Raw genomic sequence first — 15321 nt, 5'->3', positions numbered from 1 at the left:
TGCGACACTTCTGCAACAATTTTTATAGAAGTTGGTGAGTACTTCAAATTATATGCCCGTAGTCAAACTCCCTCTTTACAAATTGTTGCGTGAGTACTTTAGGATTCTGAAACATGTATTTTTGGATAGCGCACATATTGGTTCCTAAGTAAAGTCTTGACCCGACTACGGTAGGTCCCATAGTTTTGGAGCTATGGGCCTTTAAAGTTTTTTTTGTTTGTTTGTTTGTTTGTTTGTTTCCGGCAGCCTGTAACTTCGAAAGGAAGCATTTGTGCACCCAGGCTGGTCTATACTTTTTTTTTGTCTTATCTCGATGTCAGGAATTACCTCCCAAACGTTGTCGATGTTGTTTTGAAACATTATATATATATATACAAGCGCGGATCCAAGGGGGGCTATAGCCCCCCTTGACGCTCAGGTATACACTGGATAAAATGGGCTTCAATCCTGCTTTACACTAGATAAAGCGGCAAACTATGGTTTAGCCCCTCCCTTGATCATATCCTGGATCCGCCACTATAGAAAGATACTAGAGAAAACAAAAAGTGAGATAGAGAAATGTTAGAGGGTACATCAAATAGAACGTTTTGCTTTCTCCACAGTTTCCCTATTATCGAACCCTTGGAGCGATCCGAAAAGTTGCCATCGAATGCCGAATAAGCCATCAGGTCTCGGATGACACCCAGGACTCATCCCAGAGAGCCCTTGATGCAAGGAGAACGCCCCACTTAAGTTCTCTGACAGTTTCCTATCTCACTTTTTGTTTGATCCTTTGACCTCCAGTCGTTTCCCATTTAAAAAAAAAAAAAAAAGTTTTATATGAAACAATCGCTATAGGAGTACATGAGGAGGAAAAACAATTACCTTCAGCTGTCAGACATACCGTTCAGAAAATGCAACTCATTTGCAAAAATGTTCAGTAATGAATAATATTGACATAAAGGGCGAAGTTGAGCACTAAATCAGAATCATAATTAGTAGCTAATTAGCAAGCAACATGATTAGTCAGAACGCACATGAAATATTAAATCCTAATATATTTGCTAGCAAAACTTTCACGTTATGCTGTTAAATTATTACTCAAGGAGCTAATGAGTTAATTCAAGTAGAGTTTGTGAGTTTTGAATAGGATCAATTGAGGAAACAAGTGTAAAAGCTAAGTAAAATATCAATAAAGTAGAAATAAAAAAAAGCATTATATGCCAATGAAAACCAAATTTGGATATCCATTAATACTGCATGCGCAAACTCTTAGTCAGCAAAACCTCACTCAGAGGAAATTGCAACGTTTAACACGGCACTTCAGTTATAAAAGTATGCATACACAATATAACTCCAATTATCCGAACTCTAGTCACCCGGATCGCCAAATATCCGAATTGATATCAGGATATTTAGAAAAGTAAATTAAAAAATTAACTTCCTTGGATATGGTCAACTATACCTGTAAATGTTCGTAGGCCTAAGTACATATAACTGTGCTTTGTTTTTTAAAATTGTTTATGACAAAAGTGGTCTTATTTTTAACATACGTTAGCCTTATCATTTTTAAAACAAAAGTTAATATATTCAGTTTAACGTTCCACGATTATTCTTTTTAGGCTAAGTAGACGATGATTAAGGCAAGTGAATGATGATGGAAGAATTGAAATCAGAATGTGGGAGGAAACGAGAGAATGCCGAAAAGCCCACGGGCACGATGTTGTCCACCACAAAAAAAAAAAAATAATAATAATAATAATAATAATAATAATAATTTTAGAGAAAAGTTCATTTTACGACAATTTTTTTTAAAGGATTCTGTACTTCAAAAAAAGTAATCTGGCATATCCAGATTAAAGAATACGGTAACTGGAGTTTCGATGCACTACAACAGATTAAACAAAAACAGTTTCTTCTCACTGTTTTACTAGTTAATCACCTTAGACCTTAGGCAGTGGCTTATTAACGCACAAGCACAGTAGGCACGTGCCTAGGGCGCCAGCGCTGAAAAATATATTTAACAAATAAATACTTATCCAGAAGATCTGTCTTCGTTTACAAAAAATATATATATATATATATATATATATATATATATATATATATATATATATATATATATATATATATATATATATATATTTAGCAAGAAATTAGTTATCGAGAACATTGGTCTTTGTTTACAAGAATAACTAAGAAAAATATATTTAACAAAAAATTAGTTATCTATTCAGAACATCAGTCTGTTTACAAAAATAACCAACAAAAATATATTTAACAAAAAATTAATTATCGAGAACATCGGTCTTTATTTAAAAGAATAACTTGATATGCTTATTTTATAAGTGCAGAACGAAGCACTACTCTAATATTGCACTTGCACTTTATTCTTTAAAAAAAGGCTGTGCAGTTTTGATGACAATAAATGCTCCGATTTAATTTGCTGAAGCGTGAAAAGGGCTCATTTACTTAGATTTGCAAATTGTACTCGCTTCTTCTCTATTGTCTAGCAGATTTTTTTAAAAAATAATAAACTAAGCAAGGGGCGCTGTCGTTTTGACGTGTATGAAAGTGTGTGTTGGGGGCGCCTTATGTCAGAGTGCCTATGGGCGCCAGAAACTTTAATCCGTCCCTGGCCTTAAGCATTAATATATCGCTCGCACGCATTCAATCCAATCATTTTTTTTCTGTCATTTTAGCTTTTCTTCATTTTAAAGTTTGAATGTGAGTTAATGAAAAATCCTAGATCAAACAAAATATAGAACTGTACACTATAAGGAAATATTCACTATTGAAGAAAAGACGTAAAATCATTGATGTAACTAGGATATTTTGCTAGGGGGGGGGAAGTAAGGGATGCTTCTAAGAACTGGCAGAATCGTATCTGTGGTCCAACAGTATTCTTGGCGGAGGAACAGTGATCAAAGGAAACTTACTCACCTGTACCTCCTCTTGTTAATCTATACACTTACCTATACACTACCCCCTCTAGTTAGCATGTGGAAAAGTGAAGGGAACAATTTAACATGGAGTTAGACTCTTTCTTACTGATAATATTTCCAACTGTACTGGCAGAGCGATACTCACGGTCCTTAGTATTTAAAAAAAAAAAAAAAAAAAAAAGGAACAAGGACAGCATATGACAAGTAGACTACAATAACCAGGATCAATTGCTGAGTGTCATGTTAAAAACGGTCGAATTTTAGCAAATTGGCTAACTGTTGAGGGCTCTCACCACTATAACTTTACAGGAAGCCGTACAAAAGAAACGTAGGCATTTCTTTAAAAAAAAAAATGTCCGTTTGTTACAGAATAATGTTCCTATTCATAACTTTCAGGTGGTAACGTATTCTGTGACTATGAAGTTCTTCACCATCTCCTTATTACCCTGATCTTACTTGACTTCCACCTCTTTCGTTGCGTGAAGCTAAAGTTCCTTCTTCCCCGTAAATCCCAGACGAGACTTGTACTGAGATGCACTAATGTCACCAACCCTACTTGCAAAGTATTACAAAATGCATACTTAGAGCTGCAAAAAACTATGGAAGACGTGGATTGCAACTATGTAAGAAACGGTAATATCCACGCACATTTTCGTGCCTCAAACTCAAACTATGTCAAGATAAATCTTTATTCAACACTACTTCTAATTTTCCTTCGGTAGGCAAAGTATTAAGTAACAATTGAAAGAAAGAATGGCCCTACCTAAGGATTGTAGTTATACTGTAGAAGCAAGAGCATCCTCCTTGCACGTCTAGCAGTTGGCGTTTGATGGTACATGAACTCCTGGGTTCGATTCCTACAAGTGAAACATGTAATGTGGTTCAGACCCCGTTTTAAACTGAAGGTGTCGTCCTGTATATGATTGCTTACGGAGAATGTAAATACAAATCGATTAATGTAGTGTTCAAATAAGTTATTCCAAACGCAGTCCAAAAATTATTTTTCCTTGATTTCTATTATATGTCACTTCAAATGACTTGTAACTTCAGTCGCAACTCTCTTTTTGCATTTACTTTCCGACACACGAAGTGAAAAAAAAAAAAAAAGTTTCAAAAGTTTGTATTAGCTTCCTACAATTCATACGATGTAATAAGTGAGTGATTTCTGCATGTATTTTTTGGGAGATGAATTTGGTCTCAAAGACTGAAATTACATACATCTCATCATTAACCAGCAACCCTTAAAATAACGTGTTTCCATTGCTGTTCTTTAAATATAACGTACAGAACGTGATATTTTATAACACATCTTAAATTGAAGCGCTTAGAGGATAAAGGTGTTGTTACATTTTTTGAAACGTTGCATGCTGGTGGTTCATGCAGGTGTTATATGTTAATCATGCTACATAATCCATTATTTAGTGTGTCCTCGTCTGAATGCAGATATTTAGAAACGATGAACGTGGTATGTTAACGGACAAGGTTTGAAAGTGAATTTTCCCGTAATATTCAATTTGTTACATAACACCTTTATCCTCTAAACGCTTCAATTGTATTTCTTTTTTTCTCTTTTTTTATTCTCTAAAAAGGTGCTGAAAGTGAGATTGTGGATTACTATTTTCAATAAAGTGTGACAACGGCCCGCTTCCTTCAACTATTATCTGAAATTTGTGATTACCGACTCTCACTTATTAGCAGGGCCATATTGAACAAACCCAACTTTTAATTTGGTTTACTAAAGTGAATTACACCTCGCATTAATCATAATCAATACAACACTAAAACATTTTCTTTTAGTAATGGAAATAGATTCTATTGGTCTCAGACAACCAATAAAACAATAATCAGAATTTAATAAAATGTTTCGTTCATCCAAACATAGAATGCTACTTTTATTTACTGATTTACATCTGTACAATCAACAAATAGACAATTAAACATCATAAAATGGTTAATTATCTTTTGGTTTGTTAGTGATAAACGCAAGATTAACTTCTATAGCTCAAGATGCCATATTTCTTTGATTTGCAGAATTTATGTTTGAATTTAGTTGACGATTTGCAAATAAACGCTTTGCTGTATACTCTGATACTGTATGATACGTTGCACTTGCAGAACAGCATAAAAAATGTAAGCAATTCTGGTCATTCTCACTTTAGACGCTTCTCTCTCTCTTTCATAGAGGAATAACCTTAGCAAAGTCCACCAGACTATCAAGAGTTTAATGGAGATGAATTGTGGCTATTCTAGTAAAATCAATATACACAATCAGCATTTCTGTATTCCAGGTAATAATGATTACTAATTGAAATCATTAACCTTGTGGTCTCACTTGTCAGTAACATATAACATTGAATTTCCTTACAAAACGAAACGTACCTTCTTGTGGCCAAGTTGTTAACACACGTGTCGCCTGTAGACGTGGCCCGCAGTTCGATTCCCGGTTGTGGCATTTACCTCGGATACAAACTCAAGTAGTGATTCGGATTCTACTTAAACAGTAAGTCTCGTCTCATATAGCTTCGGTGTTGAAAAGTAAATTGTTAAATTCAATTAATCCAATCCAAAGCGGTAGGGTAATAAATTTAAAATGTGAGAAAGAATATGGTCCATAAGAAAACACACACATTATATTATATTATATTATATTATATTATATTATATTATATTATATTATATTATATTATATTATATTATATATTATATCCATATATATAGATAGATAGATATACGTCACAACTGATTGACAAGATCCTAGTTCATGAACGCTGGTTTTTATTGCATTGAAAATTTTATTGCATTTTCATAATACATTTTGGAAGTAACTACTTTACATAGATTTTTTCTTTAAAATTATTGTTTCATATCGCATTTCGTAGGAGAGCATGAACGTCTCTGGCGGGGGGGGGGGGCGAAGAGGATGCGTCCCCTCAATATTTTGAAGTACAAAATATTCAATATTTTATTCTAATTTATTTACTAACGACAAAATAACATATAAATAATAATTACGCTATTTGGAATATAATATTCAGGGTATGAAAGGATTATAAGGATTATAACAGACTTGTTGATATACCTCAGGAGGTCCGTGAAGGTAATCAGAAAGCTAACAAATGGAATCGAAGATAATAAACAGGTTGGGCTTGGTAGTACCATTTAAATCACTTTCCTTGATATCCCCCCCAAATTTTACATGCCAGAGACGCCAGTGTAGGAGAGGTTCACTTTTCTCTTCTAACTCCCGAAAGAGTAGTTAGAGTTTAATTTCAGACAATTTATTTGTGAGTTTACCAAACGATGTTTTCGTGTTGATTATCCTCGGTTACCGTGCTACACGATTCCGCAAATTATCGTAAGTACACAACACACACATACATTATACATATTATATATATATATATATATATATATATATATATATATATATATATATATATATATATATATATATATATAGAGAGAGAGAGAGAGAGAGAGAGAGAGAGAGAGAGAGAGAGAAAGGTTATCCCGTTTGCAAATATGGCTCCCCCAATCTCAAAACTCTGGCTACGTCCCCGGTATCACGACAATATATCATTACTATGGATATACCACATTGAGTTGACACCTAGTCTTCCGTTCCAGGCTCTGTTATTGGCTGAAGGAATTCAACTCCCTTTCCTCAAGGCTCTCTCGCTTGGCAGCAGCTAAACCTTTATTGGCTCAACGCGTGGAAGTGTTGAAGGTGTGAGCTTTAGTTCGTATTTTTGCCACGGTTCAAGATATTTTGACAGCACTATAACCACAACAGTCTACCAAAACTATAAGTGCTTCAAATTTACTGTAATTTCCAGTTTCAATAATGATTTCCGTAGAGTTAAAAAAGGTAAAGATATGAAGAAGCAGCTTTTTGCAGTCGATTCAGTGTCCCAGGAACAGGTTCTACCTTCTCCCTTAGCCTTCTATTAAAACCAAGAGTGGTTGAAATAAACGATTTTTGGTTGCAACCTCTATTGCAATAGAACTAAAACAGTAAGGAATAGCAAGTAATGGCTTTTTGACGGATTCAGCGCCCGAGTAACAGATTTTATGTCTCATCTTATTACTCTATTACAACCAGTACTTATATATATATGTATATATATATACGCACTACTTCCAGTTTGAGTATTGAACGCGTACAGTTTGGAAGTCTTAGCTTTACACTGTCAAACGATACCCACTTATTTTAAATGTAAAAAGCGATTGTAGGCCTATAAATTGAGTTTATAAAAATTTTAAGACAGTTGTCATAGTTTTTTTTCTTCGACAAATGTTGCTAGTCTCACTGGAAGTTAAAAAAAAAAAAAAGTGTCCATGTTTTGCTTTATCCAGAGCAAAGTTTCGTGGTGAAATACTTTATAGTTTTTAAAATACTTTCATAGTTCATTTTATTCATTTTCCTGTATCATTCAGTACCGAACCACGGGAATTCATTGAAAAAAATAGCAGTTGGCGCCTATCATCCTTTATATTAAAAGAAAGAATAAAAATAAATTAAATATTAACATCTACAATGCTTTATTATTCCAGACACTATACATTTATATTTTTATGATGAATAAATAATTAACTTCTAGTTATTCAATTTTCGTTTGAACATTATTTCCTTCCTCGCATAATTTCGCTTGAACGAAGAACTCTCATATAGTTACGATTTCCCCTGCTAGGTGTCAGTAGTATGTATCAACAAGCATATAAGCGCTTGTGAGTGCTGCCACCTTTTAGCAAATTACTCAACTTTCATTCAGTTAGTGCCAAAAAAAGCTACAATATATGTTTTGTCTTGTCCAAAATTCTAGCTTGCCTCACTACTGCAGTAACGCACGTCTATAGAGTAAACAGTTGCTTTTCACTGTGGTTCAAAAGAATATATAGAAAAATTTTACCATCCTCTGGTATGGTGCACTGTGAGGCTACATAAGTGGTACAGTTGAGTCGGATCTGATCCAATGCTTTTTCATTTTTTTTTTTAAAGCGTTTTACACACAACATATATATTGTAGTATTTAATATAATAAACAATGCTTTCTTTAAATAACGATAGACATACACCATACTAAGAAAGAAAGAAATATAGCCTATCTACCCTAATTGAAAGATCTATAAAATTACTGTTGATGTCCTTTGTGAAATACGTGAAATACAACCAGAGCTATTTATTATATGCAGCCTTTCTGGGAACAAAATGTCGAATTCCAATCAACGCTTTTGATTTTTTTCTTTCTTTCTTCATACACCAACATATTACGGAACACTTACTCAAAAAAAGAAAGAGAAAGGAAGCATCCTACCTAATTTCCCGGGCTACTTCCCCCTCCCCTCTTGATTTTCTTTAATTCAAACATTTACCTTTTTATAACTAAATGTAAATATTCCTTTGCTATAATAACTAAAGTCCCTTTATGTTGATATCCATGCAAGTTGCTGTGGAACACCAGTTTCGCTCATCAGCTCCTCTTAGTTTGGTATTACTGACGACAGCCGACTTGAATCACAACTAACGACGGTCGGAAGTATGATGGTAAAAACGAAAGATTGATTTTATTTTATTTTAAGTTTAACGTCCCGTTCAGCAGCGAGGCTATATGAGACATGGATTAACGTGGAATCCGAACCACATGAACTCCTACCGTGAATCGAACCCTGGTCTCCCATAGAAACGAAAGTAACAACTAAGAAAAAGAAAGACAAAAAATGGACGAAAGAAAGGAAAAAAGAAGGCAGTTCTTACATGCAAAGAAATTTGACAAATACAGTATTATTTCCAAACAAAGAGAATAAAAAAATGGAAAATCAATGAAATTCTTAGAAATGGTAAGAAGGATTATTGTAATACGTGGAATGCGAAAAACTAAAAATTTATTTCGGAAGGGGGGCTTGAGCCCGATAGCCCTAAAATACACCACTGAGAGAAGTAATTGATCACAGTTATCCCCAGTGGCGTATTTACGATTTTGTTTCGGGAGGGGCTTTGCCTGGAAATGTGAAAATTCTGCAGGATATTTCATTTACTTTACTATACTAAGTAAGATTTCGGGGGGGCTTAAGCCCGGAAGCGACCCCCCTAAATACACCACTGGTTATCCCCCACCCGTACCAGCCTTTTTTTTAAACACCCCTTTTCACTTCTGCTGTTTATAGCTAAAACACCTCAAATTACCCATTTCTCTGATTTTAACAGCATAGTTGTTTTTCCAGAGCTCCAAGAAACAGAAGGAAAAACATGCAACATCTTTGCTTGTTGTGTAGGGCCATTTCAAACATTGTCAAGTGTAATGAAAAGGGACAGTGCAATCGTTGGACACGTATCCGACTTAATATTCATTTGAATGTTTGATAAAATAATTTCTTCAGTTCTACAGAGAAGTCATTAATTATATAGGTTCAGTGTGTGAGGATATAACTTTTAGTATTGACAGAATGAAATTTCAGCGATTGCATTTTGCCAAAATACCCTTGAGACTTGCAAAATTAAGTTAAATGTTCAGTGGACAGATGAACATAAATATGCTTAACTTGAGGCTCGTAACACTATGATCAGATTACTATGATCATGTCGTATCTAAGAAAAAATATCCTGAAAAGATAACGAGATATACGTAAAAACTACATCATAAAAATTACTTGTTCTTTTTTTAAAAAAAAAAAATATTTAAAATATAATTCTAGGAATACATTGAATATGGGACTAATGATACCGCATGAACAAGAACTCCATATACGCCAGCTGTGTGTTTGTTATGTAGTCATTTACACATGTCAATAAATTAGATCATTAATGATCATTTCCTGTTCATTTCGATGGTGATTGCCATGTTTCTTTCTTTCTTTTCTTTTATTTGTTTTTTTTTTTTCTTTCTTATGAACACCGATGGTAAATTAATATGTTTTACTGTCCCAAGAGTGAAAGAAGTCAGAACATTGATTTGAGTTTAACGTCCTGTTCAGCAGCGAGGCTATATAATTATGATACGCGGACTTACTGCTTAACGTGGGATCCGAATTACATGAGCTCCCGCCAGGAATCGAACCCGGCTCTCCCACGCCAAAAGAGAAGAAGTAAAAAACGAAAGCTCAAGGTTAGTAAAGTGTATTCCCAACAATCTAATCGAACATCACAACAAATTACACTGTGCAACATGAAATCTGTCCTTTACATGGATATATGTTTTTCTTATGTATTTTTGCATGAGAAAATAAAATCTGTAATTACTTTTCATGCATCACATACCAATTTTGTGAAAAATTGAAAAGTTTGAAATTTTGTGCTGTGAAATATCGTATTTTTACTAGTGGTGATGAAATATGATTAATGTTTGGTTTGGATATTGAAAATTAGTGTACCCTTTTACAACGATATTGTATCTCTGACATATTGTTTATCTGACATCTGTGAATTACTTTCATTTCTAATTGTAGCTATTTTGGGCAACGGTGCTTAAAAGTGCACAATATGTTATGAAGAAGAAGAAGAAAAATGTAGAATATATGTTGAGATAGATTGATATTCATGTAATGGTAGTGGCTATAACTAGAGATAATTGTTTTTTTCGTGTTGCTATGACAACAGAAAGATTATCATTCATGGAGTTTTGAGAATAAAAGTTAGTTGTTCTATATATTTGACGAGCCTAATTTCCAAGATATGCAATTGTTAGTTTTTGCAATTAAGTGTGAAAATTAAGGTACTGAATCGTGTTAACTTATCCAGTGATTCAAATTGTGGGAAATATATGTAACAAAAGGAATCATAAATAACGTTACACTTTCACCTGCCAGACTATATGGGACGTGGGCCTACAGTTTAAAGTGGAATCTGAGCCACCGTGTCGTTCAATGTTCTCCTACTGAGAATCGAACCCGAGATCTCGTACGCCAAAGGCGCTCATGCTACCTACCCATTAGACCAGAGGAAGATCAGAAATGTGTTTAAGATAAAAACTTATGCTTATGGAATAATACCTTACAATATACACTTATTTAAACATAATCCAAACGACAATTTTTCTTCTTTACAAAAGGAATACGCTGTTTAAAGAGGAATTCTTCTTACTCCCCAAATTTTCTCCTACTGCGTAGTCTTTTTCTGCGTTATAATAGGGAACACTACTTTCTCATATTTCTCTTCACTCTTTATCTTCAGTTCAGGTAGAAGCCCATTGACATCTAGTAATAAGCGAGTTCAGATTTCTGTTGCCTTGCTGCCACATATTCTAGCATTTGAGTAATGTTTGGTCCGATTGTATTTTTATTTGATGAATGATGTTTCGTTAGAAGTGGTCGGATTGGCGGCGTTGTTTCTTTATTGGTAGTGTGTGCTGTGCATCTGGTTTCAAGAAAGTGTTGAATAAATGTTTATAGCTACGTGCAGTGGAGTGCAATGTCCCGTAAAAATAAATCTGACTTACTTTGTTATATGTGTGGTGAACTTACAATTAAAACTCACAAAAGTAGCCTCCACCGTTAGTAAAAAAGGCTTATGAACTGTGCTTTGCTGAAGGGTTGGAGATCAGAATAAGTTTTGAGCCTAATACAAACGTTGCACTACGTGTTTCAGGAATTTGAGAAACTGGCTACGGGAAAACGTAGTTCTATGAAATTTGCTGTTCCTATGATTGGAGTGAAATAAATCATATAACTCACTTTTACTTGACAGATGTAAAGGGGTTTTCCTCTAAATCCAAACATCAGACTCAGTACCTTAATTTAAAGTCAGCTATTCGACCAGTTCGCCACGGTTATCTTCCAGTACCTAAAGCTCCAGAACATTACACTATTGATTCAGAAGAAGGAATCTCAGACGTTCCCAGCAACAGGATAGATGTAGATTTTCAGCCACCTACATTCCAGTCAACATCACTTCATTTGATCACATAAGAAGAACTTAACGATTTTGTACGAGACTTAAATCTTCCTAAAAGAAAAGCGGAATTGTTTGGTTCCAGGCCTAAAGGTTGGGATATCTCAGCTCAAGACGTTAAAATAAATTTGTTTCTAAAGCGGCAAAATCATTTTGAGAACTAGTTTCTTGAAGATGGAGGCACTGTTTATTGCAAAGATGTAGATAGCTTATTTCAGTATTTGGGACATTAACATAGTCTCATCGAGTGACACTTATTTATTGAAAGCTCGAAACTAACTCTGAAAGCAGAGCTTCTCCACATGAGAAATATTCACCCATTTGTTCCTGTAGCACATGCGGCTCATACAAAGGAGACATCTGAAGTTATGAGTACGATATTAGGCTTCATTAAATATAAACAATTCAAATGGCATGTGTGGGGAGACTTGTAATTTATTGATATTTTCACAGGAATGGGACAAGGATACACCAAATATTGTTTTACGTGAGTGGGATAGCTGTGACAATGAAAACCACTACGTCTGTAAATACTGGCCTCAAATATAAGATTTCATTCCTGGCTCCAGGAACATATTTCGTAAACCAATTGTGAACCCTCAAGATGTTTTGCCACCATTACATATTAAGCTTGGGTTGATGACGATTCTTGTTAAAGCACTAGATAGAGAAAATATTACTTTCACGCTACCTTAAGGAGAAATTTCCAAACTTAAGTGAGGCAAAAATTAAAGGAGTATTATTGGTCCACAGATTAAACAGTCATGCAGGATAAGAACTTTGAAACTACAGTAAACTCTCTAAAATTGAAAAATTGGCTTGGCTGTCATTTAAATCGGTGTGCTCACGTTTTCTTGGAAATGTATAAGCTGAAAATTATGAAGTTATTGTTAGTGACATGGTGCGCAGTTTTCAACTCATGGGATGCAACATGTCATTAAAATTACACTTTTTGCATAAAATTACACTTTTGAAGGTATCTAAAGCGTAAGCGATCAAAGTAAGCGAAAGTATTTTAAAGGGTAAGTCAACAAAATTTAATATTCATATAATACGACTTCCTAGCATCCTTTAGTTAGTAAATATATGAAAATATGTATATTTCCTATAATGCGTTGTGGTCTGCCCAACTGAAACATGACGTGATGGAACATTTTGGTTTCCACGTATATTGTGAATTTTGCTTTTAAAAATCTAATGAGTTTTAAATGTCAAAATTTATTTTATTAATTTTGGGTATGAGTTCATATACATTGGATTGCTTTTCAGCAGTTCCTTTTTGGTTAGTCAGACAGAGCCGAATGATGAACCCAATCTTTGCCTTGAAAAAGTCTACTGATGTACGGGCGTCGTTAGCGGGGGGAAGGGGGATTAGTCAAATATATTTAAAGAAACTATACTACTTTGTATATATAACTTTTGTCGGAAAGAGGATTTTGAATTTGATTCATCCGACCCCCCCCCCCCCGATATAAAAAGCTAACGTTGCCAGTGACTGATGTATAGTACATTCCAAATAATAATAATAATAATAATAATAATAATAATAATAATAATAATAATAATAATAATAATAATAACGTTGTCATCAGCGGCGGACACAAACAAATGAAAAAAAATCCCATGCCTCACGATCTTCAGATAACCTCTTCGTCTTTGACGTAGAGCTTATCCGCTTTAGTACGGTGACCGTACGTCAGTTGCGCCTTCCTCTTACTGTTAACAACGTTGGACAGTTCATGGTGATCTGCCGATCTCGGTTATGATGTTATTGACAGATTTGAACTGCTAGGCTCATGCATTACAGATGACCGTATGTTTCAAGTGTGGCGTTCGTTTCAGTATTTCCGATCTTCGATCTATCCATAGGCCTACCATATATCTGGAAGTAGCCCGGACAGTTCAAGGTTAGCCTGGACAGTCTGACATTCAAGCATGTCCTGGATTTTCGGGTTGGTCAATGGAACACCGGGAAACTTCGCTGTTTGATCAAGTGGTTGGCTTGCAAAGTTGTCTTGGGTGGAATTTTATGAAAAAATCAAGAGAGATAAGGTATTCTTCGGAAAAATACTTTCATCAGAAAAATAATTTTTTAATCCGGAATAAATAATTTTGAAAATAATTAAGGCTATTGTAAAAAAAAAAAAGCATCTGAACTTTAAAAAATAGTAAAAACTTTTTGAAATTTAGAATGAGCATTTTTGTTCTTTACTTTTCACAATTCCCGCCCAATTCAAAAAAAAAAAAAAAAAAAATATGGTAAACCTATCTATGTCTATACATGTCTTTCCGTCCTGTATGTAGCTACTGCATTATGTTAACAATGCAAAGGGTACACGTAACACACAGCTTTGATGATGCTCTGACTTCTGTTACATGACCAATTATGTGACTTCGTCTACACTGTCAGCTCCTCACAAACATGTACGCGCGCCATAGTGCCACCACCTCCTGCGTCATACCCATCGATTGTTCGCATTCGTTCGGTGTTTCCATGAAATCATGTTGCCTTGTAAAGGTCTTTTTACTTATGCCAGGGTAGTGTAATATAACAGCCAACAACCTAGCCCTTTGGAATAACGCTTCCCGGCTTCCTGTGGGATTAGCGAAGTTAAGCAGCGCCGAGTAAGTCAGTGAAATGGGTGAAAATTCGAACTCACCAGATGGGATTGGCTTGTGGCGTCCACTCAGCGTCGCGGGGATAATTGGGAAGCTACTTGAAAGAAAGAAGTATTAAACTCTGACCTAGAAATTCAGCATAACGGCAAAGGGAGCCGATGTGCTGTCCACACATTACCTCAAATGAACGAGTGCCACAAAAGCCGGCTGGTAGGTCCTGCCCTCTAAGGGTTGTTGCATCAGATTTTTTTTTTTTTTTTTTTTTTTTAAGTTTTAGTGTAGTATAGAGACTGTCTCATAGGCCAATGAAGAGGATACTACGTAGAATGATTTATTCTAGGGGCTTTGCTAACAAAATTTTATAAATTTCAGTTGAAGAGAACATAGCACTTTGGTATATATTTATTTACATCCACTATAGATAAAAATAAAGTTTTCATTCGAGTTTCCTTTGGAATTTCTTCTTATGCTTGAGGGTTCCTTACATTACACGTAATGCGGTTGATGAACCCTAGTATTATAAATAATAATTTAGATTTACTTCAAAAATATTTTCGGAAGTCATGTTACTATTGTTTCGTTTGATATCAGCTTTTGGCAAAATGTAAATTTCACCTTCCTCTATGGAGGCTGAAATTTTAAATATATAGGGTGTTTCAAAACAACACCGACAACGTTTGGGAGGTGGTTCCTGACACAAGATAAGACAAAAAGTATAGACCAACCTGGGTGCACAAATGCTTCCTTTCGGAGTTATAGGCTGCAGAAAATATGAAGAAACGAACTTTAAAGGACAAAAGCTCAAAAACTATGGAACCTACTGTAGTCGGCTCAAGACGTCACTTAGCAACTAGTATGCGCCCTATCCAAATATCCAAAAGTTTCAGAATCCTG

The 15321-nt window shown here is 34.8% G+C and overlaps 1 protein-coding gene across 2 annotated transcripts in view; it reads right to left on the bottom strand.

Moving 5' to 3' along the window:
- LOC145664513 (protein yellow-like) overlaps window positions 1-15321 on the bottom strand; it is a 307857-nt gene that overhangs the window by 8146 nt on the left and 284390 nt on the right. The gene's annotated exons all lie outside the window — the stretch shown is intronic.

Source organism: Thermobia domestica, chromosome 11 (genome assembly GCF_964235325.1).
Source record: "Thermobia domestica chromosome 11, izTheDome1.hap1.1, whole genome shotgun sequence".
Taxonomy (NCBI): domain Eukaryota; kingdom Metazoa; phylum Arthropoda; class Insecta; order Zygentoma; family Lepismatidae; genus Thermobia; species Thermobia domestica.
This window is presented reverse-complemented; position numbering and strand designations above follow the sequence as displayed.